The 15,463-nt window shown below is 39.2% G+C and overlaps 1 pseudogene; it reads right to left on the bottom strand.

Moving 5' to 3' along the window:
- Nucleotides 1-1,545: 1,545 nt before the first annotated feature.
- LOC104218528 (laccase-4-like) lies at nt 1,546-9,499 on the bottom strand (annotated as a pseudogene).
- Nucleotides 9,500-15,463: the final 5,964 nt, after the last annotated feature.

The following is a 15,463-nucleotide window of genomic DNA, read 5'->3' as shown; positions in this document are numbered from 1 at the left end:
GAGCGTCCTCCAGAAATTTGTATTTAAGTTAATTTGAGACAACTTGTGTTATTATAAAATTATTAGACTTATTTAAGCTTAATATTTTAGTTTTTTAGATTAATTTGAAGTATTATTATGCAATAAAAACTATGAAAGCCTTTGAAGTTTGATTTATATTTAATAATTAACCTTTGAATTTACTCTTTTTTCTTTAATTTAGTTGTAGTAAAATATAAACTTTAATTTCTAAGTTTGAATTAAAAAAAGAACTTGCAAATTATAAGTTCAAATTTTTTCCATCTTCATTGTATTCTATTATCTTAATGAAATATTTAAATATAAGGATTTTAAAGCCTTTAAAATTTATTCAAACACTCTTTTTATAAGATTATTTTTATGTTTTATATTTTTATTTTATCTTAATATAAATTACAGTAGTTATAAAAAATACAAAAAAAATTAAATAAAACCGGCCCGGCCCCTTAAGCCCGGAACCGTTCTGGTTCAATAATTCACCGGAGGGGCTAGGAGCCGGTAAAACCTGTATTACAAAACCGGTAACCAGCCCGGTCCGGAGACCAGCCAGTCTCCTTTTCAAATAGTCCAGCCCGGCCCCTTGACACCCATACTATTGCCCCTATAATCGCCTGGCTATTAGGTAAAAAGTTTGGAGTCCAATCTTTTTTCGAATTTTTCTCCTCTTTATCGAGTAATCTAATAGAACGAACCGTTTCACATTTTTATGCAAAGTACATATGCATAGATATGAATGATCGATATTTCGAGACTAATTTCCTTATAAATTGAACCGATTGAAACATAGATATGATAGTTGTAATATATCTGCTCAGGTCTATTACAAGATCCTTTTAAATCTATGGGCTAGCCAGACCTGACCATATAAAGGGCATTGGATGCATGAAATATTCTGTAATCATTTGGGGTAGGTCGCACAACCTACCCTGATGCAAGTATGTTGTTGTAGGTCACACGAAGACACCAAGGCTCCGCTCATAGGGCAGATATATTGTATTCACTAATCCCCTAGTAGAATAGAGAGGAATCACTATGGACTTTTTTTTAATTAGACAGATGTAAGTGGCTTGTTTTGGTACAAACAGCAACTAGATTTTTTTTACCGATCACTAATGATCGATATTTCGAGACTAATTTGCCTATAAATTGAACCGATTGAAACATAGATATGATAGTTGTAATATATTTGCTCAGGTCTATTACGAGATCCTTTTAAATCTATGGGCCAGCCAGACCTGAACATTTAAAGGAGCATTTCAAAGGCATTTGGATGCACGAAACATTCTATAATCATTTTGGGCAGGCCGCACAACCTACCCTGATGCAAGTATGCTGCTAATTCTACAGTTCGAACCCGTAACCTATTGGTCACACGAAGACAATTTTATTGCCGCTCCAAGGCTCCGCTCATAGGGCAGATATATTGTATTCACTTAGCTCCTAGTAGAATAGAGAGGAATCACTACGGATTATTTTTTTAATTAGACAGATGTAAGTGGCTTATTTTGGTACAAACAGCAGCTTGATTTTATGTGAGATTCCCAAGAGCATCTAGCATCAAACAAGGCTTTCAAGATACATCACACTATACATGGTAGTCAATCACAAAAAATAATCAAGATTGAAGTTGTGTTTCGCCAAAAGACTTAGAGACTTCTCCTCGTACACCTTCGATGCATATTCAAAACCATCAAACTTGTGGTCCTAAACATTTTATTAGTTGAACTTCTCAACGATTTCTGTGAAGCTTCCACTCCAATTCGTATGTCAATTTGGTTTGCTTTTCTTTAGCATTTTGGAAGATCACTTGGAGGAGGTAAGATTGATTGATTAGGGCCTCTTCCATTTTCTACAAAAAATACCATCTTTAATCCCCATGTTGTATGAACCTCCAAATGACAGTGCAAAAACCAAACACCTACATATCAAAATTACATATTACAAACAAATGAAAGCCTCTCTAAAAGGACAAATAATTAACCATAAAAATGGAAGTAAAAAGGAAATTTTACCAGGATTATCTGCTCGGAATCTAATGGCAGTCCGTCCAGCAGTTGGTACACTCATAGTATTCCTCTCAACAGGATCCACTAGGTTGAACTTCTTTGGATCATTTTTAGGATCATAATTTCCAACTCCTTTCCCAACAACAAAGAAATTAAATCCGTGTAGATGTGTTGGATGGCTCTCTGGTGCTATGATAGAAGTTCCTTGGAGCACTACCTGGACAGTTGAATTAAATTCAACTTTGTAAACTTTTGTACCATTTTGAGTCTGCAAATTTGTTGGTGGAGTGCCAGTATAGTTGAAAGGTATTGCTGGATTTTCAGGGAAATCCGTGGTGTAGACATCACTTATGTTATAGTAATGTGCTTGTAGGATAGCGGTAGTAGGCATGACAAAGGTAACATTATTGATAGCTGCCACAACTCTGCTTCCATTTTGGCATGTAGCACAAGGATTAACACAGATACCCATAGTTAGAAGCAATGAATGAACGATTATCAATGAGACATTAGCAGGGTATTTTTTCGAGTTTAGACTCCTTAGGAAGTCTACAAAAATGTTGGTCACTGGGGTAGCATTTCGAGATGGAATGGTAGTGAGAGCAGTAGGGGAAAGTGCATCAGTTCCTTGATAGTGGATTGTTCCGGTTGCAGTTAGATTATCAGTGGCTACTATAGTGTCCATAAAAGGAGATACGGCTATTAAGTACTTGCCAGCAGTCTGATCAGCAGTGAGAATGGCATTTGTCGTCTGTCCTGGAGCGATGAAAATGGTGTCGGTCTTGAAGGGTTTAACGTAAGATGCATCAACCTCAACAACAGTCAAATTGTGCCCTGCAATCTGTTAGGACCCGGTGGCACTAAACACTACTGCACAGCGGAATAAAATAAATGATCAACGAAACCAAAAATAAATGACACAATATTTAACGTGGTTCACCTAAAACGTTTAGGTTACGTCCACAAATCCGACACCAACTTCCACTAAAACATTTAGCAGGCATACAAAGAGAGACTTCCCCAATAATTTGGAGGTACAACAATTCCTGAGCTCTACCCAAAATAGTGGCGCACACAAAAGTGTTTCCCGAAAAATACCCGACTAGTATTTCTACTCACTATTTTGTCACTCCCCTGTTAGGAAACATTCCTAAAGGAACTATATCTCTCTCCCTCTCAAACTCTTTCTTCTTGAGTTTTGATATATTTTTTTTGGTGTGTTATACAATGAAATGGAAGGGGGTATTTATAGTTTTGAGATAGGGACCAAAAGTGCAAATCTCACCTACCAAGAAGGATCAATTTGCAATATTCCCATCTCACCTACCACTTATTGCATCATTGCTTATCTCACTAAGGAGAGTTGCATCATTGCTTACCTCTCCCATACATCACCATAATTGTTGGAAAAACTAACAATTCTCCCCCTTCCAACTATATGGTGGATCCACTATCCCTGCAGCTTCTCTACAGAACTCAAACTTCCCTTTCGGTAAAGTCTTGGTCAACATGTCCGATCCATTTTCGTCTGTATGGATCTTTTCAAGCCGCAACATCCTCTTCTCCAACACATCCCTGATCCAATTATATCTCACATCAATATGTTTGGATCTGGAATGGAATGAGGCATTCTTCGCAAGGTGGATAGCACTTTGACTATCACAAAATAACTGATAACCGTCTTGCGAAAATCCAAGTTCAGTTAAGAACTTCTTCATCCATATCAATTCTTTGCAAGCCTCCGTTGCTGCGATGAATTCAGCTTCAGTAGTTGATAATGCAACACATTTTTGCAACTTTGATTGCCATGACACAGCTCCCCCTGAAAAGTTAATCAAGTATCCTGAAGTTGATTTTCTAGAATCAACATCTCCGGCCATATCTGCATCAGTATAGCCAACCAACACAGGGTTGTCTTCTCCAAAACATAAGCATAGTTTGGAGGTTCCTCGAAGATACCTGAGAATCCACTTAACAGCATCCCAATGTTCCTTTCCTGGATTAGAAAGAAATCTACTTACCACTCCTACAGCGTGAGCGATATCTGGCCGTGTACAAACCATGGCATACATCAAACTTCCTACTGCTGAAGCATATGGAATCCGCTCCATCTTTCTTCTCTCATCATCTGTTGACGGGCTTTGCTTGGTGCTCAATCTAAAGTGGTTAGCAAGAGGACAGCTAACTGCTTTAGTTTTCTCCATGTTGAACCGTTGAAGTACCTTCTCGATGTACTTCTCCTGAGACAACCATAACTTCTTGGCTTCTCGGTCTCGCATAATCCTCATCCCAAGGATCTGTTTTGCTGGCCCCAAGTCTTTCATGGCGAAGAACTTGCTTAGCTGTTCTTTTAAGCTATTAATTCTGGAAACATTCCGGCCAACAATCAACATATCATCCACATAGAGCAATAGGATGATGAAATCATCGTCAGAAAACTTCTGAGCGAACACACAATGGTCTGAAGTTGTCTTCTTGTAGCCGTGTTGCCCCATCACCGACTCGAACTTCTTGTACCACTGCCTTGGTGCCTGTTTTAAGCCATAGAGGCTTTTCCTCAATCTACAAACGCAGTCCTCTTTCCCCTTTTGCTGGAAACCGTCTGGTTGCTCCATGTATATCTCCTCTTCCAAATCACCATGTAGGAAGGCGGTTTTTACATCCATCTGCTCAACCTCCAGGTTGAGGCTTGCTGCTAATCCCAGCACCGTGCGTATTGAGGTCATTTTCACAACTGGTGAGAATATTTCATCAAAGTCAATGCCTTTCCTTTGATTGAAACCTTTGACGACCAATCTTGCTTTGAATCTCGGAAGGGAATTGTGTTCATCATGCTTCATCTTGAACACCCACTTATTCTTCAAAGCTCTCTTGCCTTTCAGCAACTTCACCAGCTCAAACGTCTTGTTCTCATGCAAGGATTTCATCTCATCTTGCATGGCTTCTATCCATTTCTCCTTATGTCCATCATCAATAGCTTCTTCAAAGCTGTCGGGTTCTCCCCCGTCAGTGAGTAACACATACTCATGTGGAGAATATCTGGTAGACTGTTGCACAACTCTTCCAGATCTTGTGTGATAAGGAGGGTTATTGAGGATTGGTGGTTGAGGTTGATCCTCCTCGTCTGCATCATCATCACCATTGTCCTCGTTACCTTCAGTATCTGCTGGTTCATCTTCATTAGGAAGATCAGGGGCTTCAGGTTGATTATCCTGAACATCATCTCCAACTTGTCTCGGCACCACTGTTGGAGGCAACTCAAACTCAGCAGAATCATCAGTGGACTTCTCTACTTTGTCAATGTCTTCAATTGTTTGGTCCTCAACGAACACGACATCTCGACTCCTGACGAGCTTCTTCTGCACCGGATCATAGAACTTATAGCCAAGCATGTCTTGACCATAGCCGATGAATACACACTCCCTTGTCTTGACATCAAGTTTGCTCCTTTCATCTTTCGGAACATGGACATAGGCTTTGCAGCCAAATACCCGTAATTGATCATAAGAGATATCTCTTCCTGACCAAATCTTTTCTGGAGCCTCGTACTGAAGAGGGACACAGGGTGAATGGTTCAGCACATAGGCTGCTGTAACTAGAGCTTCACCCCAGAAAGCCTTTGGTAACTTTGAATGAGAGAGTAAACATCTGGTTCTCTCGATCAAAGTTCTGTTCATCCTCTCAGCCAAGCCATTCAACTGGGGAGTTTTAGGAGGTGTGAACTGATGTCGAATACCATGCTCTTTACAGTAAGCATCAAATTGACCCTGGTATTCACCGCCATTGTCTGTCCGGATGCACTTCAACTTCTTACCAGTCTCTCTTTCCACCAAGGTCAGAAACTGTTTGAAAACTTGAAACACTTGATCCTTGGTCTTCAGCGTGTATACCCATGTCTTTCGTGAATGATCATCAATAAAGGTCACGAAATATCGGGCACCACCGAGGGACTTCTTGAAAGGTCCACATACATCTGAGTGTACCAGATCCAACACATTTTGCCTTCTGGAAGGAGGGAATCTTTTGAACGAAACTCTGTTTTGTTTCCCAGCTAAACAGTCAGCACACTTCTTCAACTGGATCTGGTTTAGACCTGGTAAGGCGTTCTTCTTTACCAAACGCGCCATTGACTTCTCACTCATGTGGCCAAGACGTCTATGCCACAACTTGATATTGCTATCATTCTCCGCAACATTTATAACTTGTTGGGAGATGCTCGCCTGGGTCACGTACAACTTTGACTGCTTCGTGCCCCGCGCCACCACCAATGAGCCCTTCGTGAGCTTCCATTGGCCATTATGGAAGGTATTGCAGTAACCTTCCTCATCGAGCTTGTCTACGGAGATCAGATTCAGGCGCATATCTGGAACATGCCTGACATCTCTTAAAAGTAGCTTCATCCCATTCATGGTCTCTAGGCAAACATCACCTTTGCCTACAACTGTTGAGAAATTGGCATTTCCCATCTTTACACGACCAAAGTCTCCAGGTGTGTAAGATGAGAAGAGTTCTCTCCGTGGCGTCGCATGAATGGTAGCCCCACTATCAATCACCCAGGTCATCTCTTGGGTTGTCAGATTGATAATGTCGTCATCGTAGACAACGTTGAACTCACCAAAGGAGTTCGTTTCATCATCACTGCTTTCTTCGGGCTTCACCTTTTTGCCTTTGTTCTTCTTCTGGTCATTCTGGAACTGTCGGCAAAATCTTTTGATATGCCCCTTCTTTTTGCAGTAATGGCACTCAACATTTGCAAATTTGTTGGATTTACCTCTGCTCTTATCTCTGTTACTCTGGCTCTTATTTTGACTTCTCCCCCTGGTCGTAACAGCCAACACCTCTGACTGTGAAGAAGATGTTCCTTGTGATCGGCGTCTCATTTCTTCATTCAGAATGCCACTCTTGACTGTCTCCATGTTTACCACACCGTTGGGTGCAGAATTGGTGATTGAAACCTTCAAGGTTTCCCATGACTCTGGGAGTGTTGCCAGCACCATAAGAGCAAGTACCTCGTCATCGAACTTTATGCCCATTCCCGACAACTGGTCGACAATCCCTTGTATTTCATTAAGGTGATCTGCCACAGTTGTCCCTTCTACATATTTTACTTGCATTAATTTTGTCAAGTAAAATAATTTGTTGTTACCTGTTTTAGAGGCATACAACTCTTCGAGCTTGTCCCATAACGACCTTGCATGTGTCACACCAGAAATGTGGTTGTACACATTGTCTTCAACAAATTGCCGTATGTAGCCGCACACTTGGTTGTGCTCAAATTCCCAGTCCTCGTCTGACTTATCTTCAGGTTTCTGAGAACTGAACACCGGCAGGTGCATCTTTGTCACGAACAGGAGATCCTTCATCTTGTTTCTCCATAAGTGATAATTTGTGCCATTTAGGTTGACCATCTTGCTTGTCCTCGCCTCCATTTAGATCAGAATTTGACAGACTTCTGCAATCTAAAAAAAATTCTGACGGTGAATAGTAACCGTGGATATGAATAGTGCTCGTATGGATGAATAGTACTCGTACGTATGAATAGTACCGTACGTATGAATAGTACTCTAACCAAAGCTCTGATACCACTTGTTAGGACCCGGTGGCACTAAACACTACTGCACAGCGGAATAAAATAAATGATCAACGAAACCAAAAATAAATGACACAATATTTAACGTGGTTCACCTAAAACGTTTAGGCTACGTCCACAAATCCGACACCAACTTCCACTAAAACATTTAGCAGGCATACAAAGAGAGACTTCCCCAATAATTTGGAGGTACAACAATTCCTGAGCTCTACCCAAAATAGTGGCGCACACAAAAGTGTTTCCCGAAAAATACCCGACTAGTATTTCTACTCACTATTTTGTCACTCCCCTGTTAGGAAACATTCCTAAAGGAACTATATCTCTCTCCCTCTCAAACTCTTTCTTCTTGAGTTTTGATATATTTTTTTTGGTGTGTTATACAATGAAATGGAAGGGGGTATTTATAGTTTTGAGATAGGGACCAAAAGTGCAAATCTCACCTACCAAGAAGGATCAATTTGCAATATTCCCATCTCACTTACCACTCATTGCATCATTGCTTATCTCACTAAGGAGAGTTGCATCATTGCTTACCTCTCCCATACATCACCATAATTGTTGGAAAAACTAACACAATCTTGAAAAAGAGATCTTCGTTCAACGCAGCATTAATAATACGGAGCAAGTAGGTCTTGCCACTCTCCACATGTAGGGTGTAACCTGCATATTAACCATAATCCCGGTCAGCAGATATCATTTTGATCCTTCATCAGGCCATTAAGTGCATATAATCTTTTATCTTTAGTACATTTTACACCATCATAGTTTGAACTTAATACGATGGAAGATCTTCCTGAATTATTTGTCCTGTATAATTTTCATGCAAACACAGGAATATCACTAAATGTATTTGATTAATATATATTGTTTTTCCTGAAAAGGTGTTTTGCTGTAGTACTTTTATCCAGTTCAAACATAAAGTACAGTACCCTTTGAAGGACAATTTGGTGCAGGTCCAGGATGACCATTGATGGTGTGTGCATCTGATACATTGGGAGCCACTCCCATTTTCATGGCTTGATTGATTACTGCCTCAACATTTGAATTCCACCATTCTCCTGCAATTCAAGACTTCCATTATTAAATTGTCTTTGATGTTTAAATATATAGCATGGATCTTCTGCTTTTCTGCATATCTTAGCTACAAGTAGAGACTATAACAAAGTGGAGTAAAAGGAATTTAATGTTACCTAATATTATAATCTCTTCCTTTTGCGGCTTGGGGAATAGATAAGGAACGCGTCATTTGGGCAAGATGACGAAGGCACCATGTACCGTTGCCCTTTGCCAGTTGATATGTGCATGCCAAAGAAGGGTACCTCTTTGCCCAGTGAGGGTGAAGTTACGACCTTCTTGTTTGTTTATGTCATATTTATATGATCCGTGATAAAGTCAGTTGTTGTTTTTTCCTATTTAAGATGGCTAAAATAGTTGATTTATCATACCAATGGATGGTAACATTGTCTTGGACATGGTTGACAACCCTTACAAGCACTGTATCATCTTCTCTAGCATAGAGAGTTGGCCCTGGAAATTTTCCATTTACAGTGATAATGGGCTTAGTTGCACACAATCTTGTTGTATTTTTCTTCACCACCTACATAAAGTAGAGCATAATGATGAAAATTTATCTTCATGCCCAAACTTTAAGTTTGAATTTCCTAGTTGCTGATCATTTTAACAGAGTATGGTAATTAGTAAGATATATTAATAATATGTTATGTAGTGCACTTACAGTGAACTTGTAATGACGAACAATCGACTCCACAAATGCAGGAAAAAATGAAGTTGCAAGAGCCACCAGAACAACAGCTCGAATCAAAGATGCCATGTGTGTTTCTCTAAGTGTCACTCCTTTTACACAGAAAATTGACCAAGATGACATTATAAAGGAATAGAGTATATTGATGCTGTTGAAATGTCAAATATTTCAGCTTCCCACATCGGTGGGTTAGCAATAGTTGGGGGGATTTTCCCTCTATAAAAGAAGGCTTAATGTTTAGGATTTAAACACACCTCTCATTTGCCTTCTCATCTGTTTAAGGCATTTGTATCTTCTCTCTTTAGTATTATTTCACTTGTATTTTTGGAGTGAAATAAAATATTGGTTGTGTCCGAGGAGTAAGCAAAATTAGCCGAACCTCGTAAATTCTGGTGTTCCCTTTATTGTTGCTTTATTGTCTTATTTATTATTTGGTGGCTGTCATAATTTTTGGTATAGTAGTTGTGACTTATTCACACTATATACATTTGGCTTCCGCAACAATTGGTATCAGAGCCAAGGTACTGTCTAAGTATGCTCTGTGGTTGCAGCATAGTCTGATCTTCCACATCAGAAAAGATTTATCTTGGTAACTGAGTCAAGGTTCTGTCTGAGTATGCTCTGTGGTTGCAGCTTAGTCTGATCTTCCACACCAGAAAGGAAATAATCTTGATTTGTGTCGTCAGCTATTAAATAATATTTGTGTCAAAGATGGGAGACAATAAACAAGAAGAATCTACATCAAGTGTCAACAATACGTCATCATTGGCATCTTCGCTTATGACAAGAATTGTGTCAAATGCGAAATTTGCGGTAGAAATATTTGACGGGTCCGGACATTTTGGGATGTGGCAAGGCGAGGTTCTAGATGTCCTTTTTCAACAAGGGCTAGATCTGGCCATTGAAGAAAAGAAACCAGATGTTATTGGAGAAGAAGATTGGAGAATTATCAACCGTGTTGCTTGCGGTACCATTCGATCCTACCTTGCTAGAGAGCAGAAATATCCATACACAAAGGAAACTTCTGCAAGTAAATTATGGAAAGCACTGGAGGATAAATTTTTGAAGAAAAATAGTCAAAATAAATTGTACATGAAGAAGAGACTGTTTCACTTCACCTATGTTCCTGGTACCACGATGAATGAACATATCACCAGTTTCAATAAGTTGGTCACAGATTTGCAAAATATGGATACAACTTATGATGATGGTGACTTGGCCTTAATGTTGTTGGCGTCACTTCCTGATGAGTACGAGCACCTTGAAACTACTCTACTCCATGGAAATGACGAAATTTCTCTCAGAGAAGTTTGTTCGGCTTTGTACAGCTATGAACAAAGAAAGCGAGAAAAACAGAAGGGCGGAGAAGGAGAAGCACTATTTGTGAGGGGTCGTCCTCAAAATCAAACGAGGACAAAGAAGGGAAGATCCAAGTCAAGATCCAGACCCAGCAAAGATGAATGTGCCTTTTGTCGAGAAAAGGGGCACTGGAAGAAAGACTGTCCGAAGTTGAAGAATAAGGCCAAACATAACAATGGAAAGGCCATTATGGATTCAAATGTAGCTGATTGTGATGATTCAGACTTCTCATTAGTTACAACAGAGTCATCAACATCATCAGACATATGGTTGATGGACTCGGCTTGTAGCTATCATATGTGTCCCAACAAGGACTGGTTCGTAGATTTTCAAGAAGGAGAATATGGAGTCATCCACACAGCGGACAACAGCCATCTTACCTCATATGGAATTGGTTCAATACGATTAAGGAACCATGATGGAATGATCAGAACATTAACAGATGTTCGATATGTACCGGATTTGAAGAAGAATCTCATCTCTGTGGGAGCCCTAGAATCAAAAGGGTTCAAAATCATTGCAGAAAATGGAGTGATGAGAGTATGCTCCGGTGCACTAGTGGTAATGAAGGCTAATCGGAAGAATAATAATATGTATCGCTATCGTGGCAGTACAGTTATTGGGACAGCGACAGTGACATCCAGTGACGACAAAGAGGCAGAAGCAACCAAGCTATGGCACATGCGCTTGGGACATGCTGGAGGAAAATCCTTGAAAACTCTATCAGATCAAGGATTGTTAAAAGGAGTAAAGGCTTGCAACTTGGAGTTTTGTGAGCATTGTGTCAAAGGGAAACAGACAAGGGTTAAATTTGGTACAGCGATCCATAATACTAAAGGCATTTTGGATTATGTACACTCTGATGTTTGGGGTCCTTCCAAAACACCTTCATTGGGTGGGAAGCACTATTTTGTAACCTTTGTTGATGATTTTTCTCGAAGAGTGTGGGTGTATACAATGAAAAACAAAGATGAAGTGCTGGGAATTTTTCTCAAATGGAAGACGATGATGGAGAATCAAACAGGCAAGAGGATCAAGTGTATTCGCACAAACAATGGAGGTGAATACAAAAATGATCATTTCAATAAGGTCTGTCAAAATGATGGCATCGTCCGACACTTCACTGTCAGACATACACCACAACAGAATGGAGTGGCTGAACGTATGAGCCGGACCTTGCTGGAGAAGGTACGGTGTTTGTTGTCCAATGCTGGCTTGGGCAAAGAATTTTGGGCTGAGGCGGTTACATATGCATGCCACCTCATTAATCGCTTACCATCTGCTGCTATTAATGGCAAGACACCATTTGAAAAATGGTATGGAAAACCTGCTGTAGATTATAACTCTTTGCACGTGTTTGGCTCAACTGCATATTATCATGTGACGGAGTCAAAATTGGATCCAAGGGCAAAGAAGGCTATTTTTATGGGAATTACTTCTGGAGTCAAAGGATATCGCTTATGGTGTCCTATGACAAAGAAAGTAATATTCAGCAGGGATGTTACCTTTGATGAATCTGCTATGGTAAATAAGGTAACAGAAGACACCAAACAAAATAAAGGTGCTTCTAAGCAGGTGGAGTTTGAGGGAAAATTTATTTTTCCTACACAAGAAGCAGAGGAGGAAACAAATGAAGATTACCCTCTGGAAGAAGAGCCAGTAGAGGAGATTCCAACTCAGGAACCTCAACAACAACTTGAATCAATAGCAACCAGCAGGCCAAAAAGAACAATAACGAAACCTGTTCGTCTCATAGAGACGGTTGCTTGTGCAACCTCAATTGTAGCTGATGATGTTCCTACCACTTATAAAGATATTGTCCAAAGTTCAGAAGAAGATAAGTGGAGGATTGCCATGAATGATGAAATACAGTCCCTTCATCAGAATCATACATGGAGATTGGCCAATCTCCCGAAGGGAAAGAAAGCAATTGGGTGCAAATGGGTATTTGCAAAGAAGGAAGGATTTCCTAACCAAGTAGATGTTCGCTACAAAGCAAGATTGGTGGCCAAAGGATATGCTCAAAAGGAGGGAATTGATTACAATGAAGTATTTTCTCCAGTTGTAAAACATTCCTCCATTAGAATTATGTTGGCTTTGGTAGCACAATTGGATTTGGAACTAGTTCAGATGGATGTAAAAACTGCGTTTTTACATGGAAACTTGGAGGAGAAAATCTACATGACTCAGCCAGAAGGATTCAAAGTTGCTGGAAAAGAAAATATGGTGTGCAAACTTGAAAAATCGTTGTACGGATTGAAACAATCTTCTAGACAATGGTACAAGCGATTTGACGAGTTTATGTTGCGGCAAGGGTACAAGAGAAGCAAATACGATCATTGTGTGTATTTGCACAAGCTTAAAGATGGTTCCTTTGTATATCTTCTCCTATATGTTGATGATATGTTGATAGCTTCCAAGAATTCGGAAGAAATTGATAAGTTGAAGATTCAACTGAAGAAGGAGTTCGAGATGAAGGATCTGGGTGAGGCAAAGAAAATTCTTGGCATGGAGATAATTAGAGATAGACGTTCAAAGAAACTCTGTTTATCTCAGAAAGAATATTTGAAGAGAGTACTACAACGTTTTGGCATAGATGACAAGACTAAGCCAGTTAGTACTCCACTTGCTCCCCATTTTAAGCTAAGTACTACTATGTCGCCAATGGATGAAGCTGAACGAGAGTATATGTCAAAGGTACCATACGCAAATGCTGTTGGTAGCTTGATGTATGCAATGGTTTGCACAAGGCCTGACATTTCACAAGCTGTTGGAGTTATTAGCAGATATATGCACAATCCAGGGAAGGAGCATTGACAAGCTGTGAAGTGGATTCTACGGTATATTCATAATACTGTAGATGTCGGGTTAGTTTTTGAGCAGGAAGACAATCAGTTTGTAGTTGGATATTGTGACTCAGATTTTGCGGGTGATATGGACAAACGAAGATCAACTACTGGTTATGTGTTTACTTTTGCAAAGGCACCAGTTAGTTGGAAGTCTACTTTGCAGTCAACAGTTGCTTTGTCTACAACAGAGGCAGAGTACATGGCTATTACAGAGGCTGTGAAAGAGGCAATTTGGCTTCAAGGATTGCTAAAGGAGCTTGGTGTTGAACAAAAAGGTATCACAATTTTTTGTGATAGTCAAAGTGCTATTCAATTAGCGAAGAACCAAGTTTATCATGCAAGGACGAAGCACATTGATGTTCGGTATCATTTCGTACGAGAAATCATAGAAGAAGGTGGAGTCACGGTGAAGAAAATTCATACTACGGAGAATCCTGCTGATATGCTGACAAAGGTGGTGACTGCGGTCAAGTTTCAACATTGTTTGGATTTGATCAACATTGTTGAACACTGAAGATTGAAGATGAAGACACAACCAAAATTTGTTATAGAGAGAAAATTGAAGACGTGGAATTTTTGCCAAGGTGGAGATTTGTTGAAATGTCAAATATTTCAGCTTCCCACATCGGTGGGTTAGCAATAGTTGGGGGGATTTTCCCCCTATAAAAGAAGGCTTAATGTTTAGGATTTAAACACACCTCTCATTTGCCTTCTCATCTGTTTAAGGCATTTGTATCTTCTCTCTTTAGTATTATTTCACTTGTATTTTTGGAGTGAAATAAAATATTGGTTGTGTTCGAGGAGTAAGCAAAATTAGCCGAACCTCGTAAATTCTGGTGTTCTCTTTATTGTTGCTTTATTGTCTTATTTATTATTTGGTGGCTGTCATAATTTTTGGTATAGTAATTGTGACTTATTTACACTATATACATTTGGCTTCCGCAACAGATGCTACGTCGTTTTACCCGGTTAGGTGAGTGAACAAGTCCAGGTATGCACAAAAGTTTTCTTGCATATTACATAAAGTAGTCTTTTGATCTATGAATCCAGGCTCCTTTGAAATCACTAATTCTTGTTTGAAATCATACCATCACAGAGTACGTATTCCAGCACATATATTCGTGGTTGATTGCTCAACTGTTTCAGTCATTTTGCATTTAAACAGAAGCAATCTTGAAACTATGTTTTGAATTGAATGTGGATAGTTACTTGGAGAACGATTAAGGAAAGCAACTCTAGTTTGTATTTCATCTTAAACACTAGACAAGATCACAACCCTTCTATTCTTTATATATTAGTACAATAGCCTCAACTGAAGCTAGTATTTTTGACACTATCACGTGAAAAACTACTAAATTTTCAATAAATATTAAACCCTAAACCCATAATTTCAGAAGTACAAATTCAGTTTAAGAACCTTAAAAGTTGAACCGATCAAATTTAAATTTTAGATTCGTCTCTGGCGAGGGCCATAATGCATAATATGAAGTAGTTATACTGCATAGAAGATGGTGAAATGAAACTACACAATGGTATGTAAATACTAATTTCATCTAGAAGATTGTTAATGATGAAGCAGTCTATTAGTTGAGAAATAGTTTTCATTGATTAGGAAAATCCTTCAACATTTGCGGTTTAAATGCTCTAAATGAGGATTTGCTGGAAAATTAGACGTGTAATACAGTAACAGCTCATCCCTTGCTCCCTCCCCCCCTCAAAATCAACTTTTGTTTTCCTCATTATCATTTTTAATGAAACAGAATAAAATTGGTAGACAAGCTACAACAACTCTCTATCTTGGTCTTTTCTACACGATAAATATAGATATGAAAAAACACAAAAATTTTAACGATTATTAAATTCTGAACCGTAATTTCAA

This window comes from Nicotiana sylvestris, chromosome 3 (assembly GCF_000393655.2).
Source record: "Nicotiana sylvestris chromosome 3, ASM39365v2, whole genome shotgun sequence".
In the NCBI taxonomy this organism is placed as follows: Eukaryota; Viridiplantae; Streptophyta; class Magnoliopsida; order Solanales; family Solanaceae; genus Nicotiana; species Nicotiana sylvestris.
Note: the sequence above shows the minus strand (reverse complement) of the source record. Positions and strands in the feature narration are given on the sequence as shown.